Source organism: Gobio gobio, assembly GCF_949357685.1.
Source record: "Gobio gobio genome assembly, chromosome: 1".
Lineage (NCBI taxonomy): Eukaryota > Metazoa > Chordata > Actinopteri > Cypriniformes > Gobionidae > Gobio > Gobio gobio.
The window spans coordinates 68,074,820-68,082,894 of record NC_137097.1 but is presented as its reverse complement, the minus strand read 5'-3'; the positions used below and the strand labels follow the sequence as shown (position 1 = coordinate 68,082,894).

Genomic DNA, 8,075 nt, shown 5'->3' with positions numbered 1-8,075 from the left:
CCTCACCAGTGTTTGGACATGATTTACACATAGCCACAGCTAAATTCAGTCACATAAATTTGATTTTCACACGAAGTCAAATCTTCATCTGCCTCACAAAATGTCTTTACATCTAGACTGTATTACTACTGTGAATTTCTTCAAGTTATTGTTTGTTTTGTTTCTTTCTTTTGATTTACTAAATCAGGTATTATTTGTCTCACCAATTTAAATATCAAAAGGGTATTTCTCATCCTTACCTACACTGTTAGACTTTACCGCAATTTTACAGTTACTTACCGCAAAAAAGCCCAGTAAAATACCATTTATATTATTTACGGTTAGCTACTGTAATATGCACTGCATTGTGGGTATTTTTAATGAAATTTACAGTAACTTACTGTATATGGGAATTTGCAGTATTTTACTGTTTACGTAAAAGCAGTAGTGCTACTGTAAACAAAGAATACACACAAACACACACACACACTGGATGTTTAAAAGTTAAATAAAAACATGTGGATGGAAGGATGTAAAATTAGTTCTTTGTGGGAGACAAAGAAGTAATTTTTATATTTAGTATTTTCTCCTACCCTTTTCACATTTTCGGGTTTCTCAGAGCGGAAGTCGTCATAGTTGGGTTTAATTTTATAGCGGTGAATGAGAGAATACAATAATTATATATTTTTTGTGTGCCCATTTGCTCAAATAGCAAAAGAAAAACTCCACAATAGTGATTTCACAACTTTCAAAAAGAGGAAAAAATAGAGTATAGAATAAATATGCATGATGGCAATCCAAGATGGCAGCATGTCTCTCCTCTCTTCCGTCTCTGTCCTGTTTGTCTTGTTCAACGTTATTTTAAACTGACTGTTTGTGGACACGATCTATGCCTATACCCAGTCTGTTTTATGTAATTTGAAACTCTGCGTTACAGTCGGCTGCGGGCAGCATCTAAACCTCCTGCAGCTAAGTGCTCCAGGCTTCGGTGGTTGAAAACTTATTACAAACGCGCAGGAGGCCTACTTCAGTCCAAACAACAAGTACACATTTCCCCTTACCCATTCCATATTCCCCTTTCCTACCACAATTCCCATATTGTCGCGCTAGGCTTATGGACAAACACCCAATAGCCTAAGCTACACCGTCGTTTACAAGCGTTTGTGGACATACCTGCGAAACTGCCTGCTGAATTCTTCCTGGTCTCCCGTAGGCAAGCTACTCCCCATCATGGGAACTCTACAGGTAATCTGGTTGTTACTTTTTACTTTGGATCTGAATTTTTCAACCTGTGCGTATCACAAGGACTTTCCGACGTCTTTGCGAAACACTACATACATTTCGTCAAAGAACACACTACACACACGCACTCCAAAACAGGAGTATTGCGCCGAACTTTTCATCCATGAACCTGATATTCATCTTTCCCTTGTTTGTTTGAGTCTGATTAGAGACAATTTTATAATGTTTGGACAAAGATCATGTCTCATTCAGCATTGTGCAATCAAACGAGATGATATTTTAAAGCATGTCTGGAAACGTCGTTTTATTATACTGATGTTACTGCTGGCTGGAAATGTCAAGCCAAACCCAGGACCCGAGCCTGAATGTTTATACACACCAGGAGATTTCGCTAATAGATCTGGCTTGAAAATTTTACATTTAAATATCCGTAGTCTTGTGCCAAAGATAGATTTTGTTAGAATATGGGCAAATTCGACAAATGCAGACATTTTTGTCTTATCGGAAACATGGCTAAAAAAATCTGTTAGTGATAATGATATTGCGATTAGAGGATACAATGTATTTCGTGCGGATAGGAAGAGTAAGGGAGGAGGCGTGGTTATTTACGTGAAGTCTAAGTATCATACCACTCTATTGAAGGCTATGAGTATCACAAAATGTTTTGAATTGCTGGCTATTGATCTGAAATTAGGAACTACCAGTTTGACTGTTGCTTGTTGTTATAGGCCCCCGTCAGCTCTTAAAGAAACATTATCAACACTCTCAGCCGTGCTTACAGATATTGTAAATCACAAAGAAATAATTCTGCTTGGTGATTTAAATTGGGACTGGGTGAAAGATGATTCAAAGGACTTAAAGGCTTACTGTGATTCTGTTAATTTAACACAAGTAGTAAATACTCCAACTCGCCCAAACACAAAAAATCTAAACAAATCCACATTAATTGATATTATTTTAGTAAACCGACCTGATAAATGTACACAGATTGGTATTTTCCCAAATGACATAAGTGATCACTGTGCTATTGGGATTATTAGGAATTGTAAACCTGTGAAAACACCTTCAAGAATAGTGGAGAAACGACACTTTAAGACCTTTGACCAACAAGCTTTCATTCATGATATTTATCATTGTGATTGGAATAGAATATCATTCATTCCTGATGTTGATTTGGCATGGACTTATTTTAAGGGTCTATTTATGGGAGTTTTAAATAAACATGCACCGCTAAGGAGGTTCAAGGTGAAAGGGAGGGATAACCCTTGGTTTTCTGATGCATTATCCTCTCTGCTACATGAGAGGGACCTGGCCTGGGCAAGGGCAAGGAAATCTGGCTTAGAAAATGATTGGTCCATCTTCCGATGCCTAAGAAACAAATGTATAGCACAGATACGTAAAGCTAAAGCACAGTTTTATCTAGATGAGACAACCAGAAATTTGCATAATCCAGCTAAATTTTGGAAAACTATTAAATCTTTAAAATCTAACTCCTCATCATCAAGTTTACCAAAGCAAATAAGTGTTGATTCTAGACAAATCACAGATAAAAATGAGATAGTGGACTCCTTTAATCAGCACTTTGCCTCTGCTGGGCATCTTTTCAAGTCAATGCCAAATCAACCCTTGGACACACAGGTCCCAAATGTTGGAAATGTTGGTAATGTTAACACTTTCTCTTTTCAGCCTTTTACAAGGAAAATGGTCCTGTCAAAATTGAAATGTGTAAACTGTAGAAAGTCAGCTGGACCGGATGGGCTTGATCCATCGCTCCTGAAGCTTGCAGCTGATATTATTGCCAAACCACTCGCTCAGATTTTTAATTTGTCTTTGGAACAAAATGTTATTCCTGAATCCTGGAAAGCAGCACATGTGATACCTCTTTTTAAAAGTGGGGACCCCACATTATTGGACAATTATCGCCCTATATCTAAATTATCAGTACTGGCTAAGATATTTGAGGAATTAGTCAGTGAACAATTAAAAGAGTTTTTAACCTGCAATTGTATCCTCACCCCCTTTCAGTCAGGCTTCAGGAAGGGGCATAGCACCGTCACGGCAGCCACTAAAGTAATTGATGACATTGTGTCTGCCATTGATTGCAAAAACTCATGTGCAGGATTGTTTATTGACCTTTCTAAGGCTTTTGATACAGTGGATCACAGCATTCTTTTAAAATGTCTAGTTAAAATTGGGGTGTCATCAAATGCGGTAAATTGGTTTAAAAACTATCTTACTGGTAGGTTTCAATGTGTTACATGTGATAGTATTACATCAGGGAAGGCTGCAATTACAATTGGGGTTCCACAAGGCTCCATCTTAGGGCCACTTTTGTTTACCATATACATTAATTCTATTTCTGAACGTGTAAATGCTAATGTACACCTTTATGCGGATGACACCATCATCTATTGCACTGCACCCTCTCCATGTGAGGCGTTAGTGAAACTGCAGGAGGCTTTCACAGTCTTGCAAGAAAATTTAAGGAGATTAAAGTTAGTGCTTAATGCTAAAAAAACCAAACACATGTTGTTTACACACTCCAAGTCCAAAGTAAAATCTCTAACTCCAATTGTAACCGCACAGGGACAGGAAATAGAGAAGGTGTCATGCTACACATATCTAGGTTTTTTATTGGATGAAAATCTTTCTTTTAATCCTCATGTTATGCATGTGGTAAAGAAACTTAGAGTAAAGCTAGGTTTCTTTTTTAGAAATAAGGCTTGTTTTAATTTGAAAGCTAGAAAAGAACTTGTAGCAGCCACATTTTTATCTGTTCTGGATTATGGCGACATTATCTATATGCATGCCTCAAAGTCTGTATTGCGTTCACTGGATTCTGTCTACCATTCAGCACTACGATTTATAACAAAAGCCGACTATAACACACACCACTGCAATTTGTACAGCTTATCTGGTTGGTTACCACTGTCTATACGCAGACAACGCAATTGGTTGATTTTCATTTATAAAGCAATTACTGGATCATTACCATCATATTTATCAGTATTCTCATTGGCAACAAACAATAGATATAACCTCAGGTCTAACAATAGCATACTTTTCAATGTGCCTACTGTTCACTCCGAATTTGGTAAAACAGCCTATCGTTACAATGCTCCGTCAACCTGGAACGCACTACAGAAAGAACTGAAACTAAATATGTTTATCTCCATTTCTGATTTCAAGTCATATCTGGCAGACACTTTACATCATACATGTGAGTGTGTCTAGACTTTTTGTTGTTTACAGCCTGCATATTCTTACTTGTTAATTGTATTTATGTTTTTTATGTTGTGTCCATCTCTGTTTTTATGTCTTTTTTAGCTATGTGCTGCCTTTTCTTGGCCAGGGCTCACTTGAAAAAGAGACTACTGTCTCAATGTGACTACCCTGGTAAAACAAAGGATAAATAAAAAAAAAAAAAAAAAAAATAGAGTAAAGTATTAGTGTTATAAATGTATTTCGAATTCGCCTCATAGGAGGAGCTTCTGCCAGCGGCTCTTCTCGTTGAGAAATGACTGACATGGGCTGTGTTTACACGTCTTTTTGTGTTAAAACTGTTAATGTGTGACAAAACGTAGTTTTAAGACTTTTTTAGTCGGTAATGTAGTTGTTTAAAGCTCAAATCTGTGGTTTATTTATAAGAAGAGTGCCTATTTTAACATTTTATCTGGTGTTTTCGGAGATGTGAGCTCCAGTGAGTCAGCGGCGTTCAGCGCTTGTTTACCCGGCGAGAGTAGACTTTCCTCGGCTAGCCCTTCTGACGTCTGCCGCTGGCTCTGATGTCTCTGTGGCGTCTCCAGCTATAATTAGTCTTGTGGAGATTTAACGGCCCATATTTGCTCTCATGGATCTATAATTTGTTCCCTGGCAAATCGTTTAGGCTGAGGGCAAAGTGAAGTTTCATTACTTGTTTATTTTTCGGCTATAACTGTACGTTGCAAAATAAAATGACGGATCATGAGATATAAAATGCTAACGGTAGGCTACACACACACACCTACTGTTAGCATTTTATATCTCATGATCCGTAATTTTATTTTATTTATTATTATTTTAATGCCAGAGTAATACCAGTACAAGTGTGGTGATATAAATGTAATTTTTAAATGTTTAAAAAATATATTTATAAACTTTGCTTACACCTCACACAATTTAAATTGTTTACTCGCGTGCCAAGCCCGCGCAAATGAGGTTTGTGTCGAGTGCGCGCATAACGGACGTCCCTGCCTGTGGATCGGATCGCCAGACACCAGCTGCGAGCTTTCCTGAGGTAAGAAGTTTTTATTTGACAAATTTGTCACAAATGTCTTTGATACTTTTAAAACGTAAACCAATATCCATTAAATATAGCTACATATATGAAGAAAGTAAATAATAATATCGAATTGCTATTACTAACGTATATGACAGTCTCGGGGAACTGTTCATTTTCCTCAAGAACCGCTTTCATAACCCATTAAATTTGCATACAATTGACTAACTGTTACCTGCATTGTACATTATGTACCAAATGTTGTATTTACGCGAACAATGGTTTCCGTCTTTTCACGGCCAGTTATAGTTACATATTTTCGTTGACAGTTAAATGTGTGTGACGCCATTTGAAGTAACGTTAGCGGTGTCAAAGGCTGTCTCGCGCGCCCTCTCTCTCTCTCTCTCTCTCTCTCTCTCTCTCTCTCGAAAATAGAACATTTACGCCAGTGTATACACCAGAGGATTAATATATATTCAAGTAAAATAATAATTAGTTCAAGTATGTTCATTGTGGCTTCTTATTTATTATATTATTTCATATGAATTCATTTTTACATGCCACTGAAGGCTCTATTATTGTCTTCTCTCTTTTTTCAGTGTTGATAGTCATTTGATTGTGTAAGTGGTCAATCTAGCAGTCATCCTATATCTGTGAATTATCATGTGCATAACATTTAGGCACCATTATAGTCAATAAACATTAATGAAAATTTCTTATTTTTCTCTCTTGTGTCAACAGGAGCTAACAACACCCCAGAAAGAGCCACAGCACTGAGCATCTTTGGCTTTGTAAGTATATATTTTGACTAACATTATGTGATTAACGTCTTTTAATGCATTTGCCTGCATTTCCTACTTGGCATCTATTTGTTATCTTGTTGTGACTGTTTAGTCTCATGTGGGATATGTCACTGCATAACATGACAAAGTAATTAAAAATGATTCATTGTATGCACTTAAAAATTTGTGTAACACTTTACAATACGGTTCATTAGTTAACTACATTAGTTAACATTAACTAATAATGAACTGCACTTATAAAGCATTTATTTATCTTTGTTAATGTTAATTTCAACATTTACTAATGCATTATTAAAATCTTGCTAACATTAGTTAATGCACTGTGAACTAATATGAACAGCTGGATTTTTATGAACTAACGTTAACAAAGATTAACTAATGCTGAACAGAGGTGTTGTTCATGGTTAGTTCATGTTAACTAATGCATTAAAGGGTTAGTTCACCCAAAAATGAAAATTCTGTCATTAATTACTCACCCTCATGTCGTTGGAGACCCGTAAGACCTCCGTTCATCTTCAGAACACAAATGAAGATATTTTAGTTGAAAGCTGATGGCTGAGAAAGGCTTCAGACAGGCCTCCATTGGCATTCAGTACATTGACACTTCCAAGATCCATGAAAGGCACTTAAAACGTTGTTACAAAGTCCATCTCACCACAGTGGCTCTACAATAATTTTACGATGCGACGACAATAGTTTTTGTGCGCAAAAAAAAATCAAAATAACACCTTTATCCAACTTGTTCTCGACTTCCGTGTGTGCCTCCACGACGCATGCGCGAGAATATGACGCAGATCCGGCGTTCGGGAATCCATGAAATGCACACTTAAGCCCCATTTTGAGAACTACGCCGAGACCTAAAGCACGATCAATGTAGAATCCAACAGCTTAGACACGCGCGTCTTCCTCTGCTCGTAAACAAATCGCTTCTGGGTCATATGTCCGAACGCCGGATCTGCGTCATATTCTCGCGCATGCGTCGTGGAGGCACACACGGAAGTCGAGAACAAGTTGGATAAAGATGTTATTTTGATTTTTTTTGCGCACAAAAACTATTGTCGTCACATCGTAAAATTATTGTAGAGTCACTGTGGTGAGATAGACTTTGTAACGATGTTTTAAGTGCCTTTCATGGATCTTGGAAGTGTCAATGTACTGAATGCCAATGGAGGCCTATCTGAAGCCTTTCTCAGCCATCAGCTTTCAACAAAAATATCTTCATTTGTGTTCCGAATATGAACGGAGGTCTTACGGGTGTCCAACGACATGAGGGTGAGTAATTAATGACAGAATTTTCATTTTTGGGTGAACTAACCCTTTAACTAATGTTAACTAATACAACCTTATTGTAAAGTGTTACCAAAATATGTATACATTATTTTATATGCAGATCATATCCAACCAGTGACCAGAAAACAGAGAGACTGAGGAATAGACAGAGAAACGGACAAAGCTGGACTACAACTAAAACCTGAACTAAAAACTAATCATGCAAGTATGTACAGGTGCAAGTATTTAATTATTTGCAATTTCTGAGAGACTTTTATCTTTTAATTTTCAGCCAACCTCGTCTTATGCTGCCTTCATGTGCTAGAAATTTCCTACTTCCCACTTCTGAAGTTGTGATTACGAGCTCATCACATTCAGATTTTGACTTGAGAGGGCGTTCATGTCCAATTTTTTAACTAGGAAACTAGTTCAGTAATTCCTATAGCACGTGAAGGCAGCATAAGATGTCAGTTGAGCAGGAGGTGACGTTTGCCTACCACACCACAGGTGATATGAAGTATATC

General features: G+C 37.3%; 1 long non-coding RNA gene across 1 annotated transcript; it reads left to right on the top strand.

Annotated features, from left to right (window-relative positions):
* Positions 1-5,373: 5,373 nt before the first annotated feature.
* LOC307127337 lies at positions 5,374-7,775 on the top strand. Its single transcript, XR_013816624.1, has 3 exons — positions 5,374-5,497; positions 6,221-6,270; positions 7,673-7,775. It is a non-coding gene; the product is annotated as an uncharacterized lncRNA (long non-coding RNA).
* Positions 7,776-8,075: the final 300 nt, after the last annotated feature.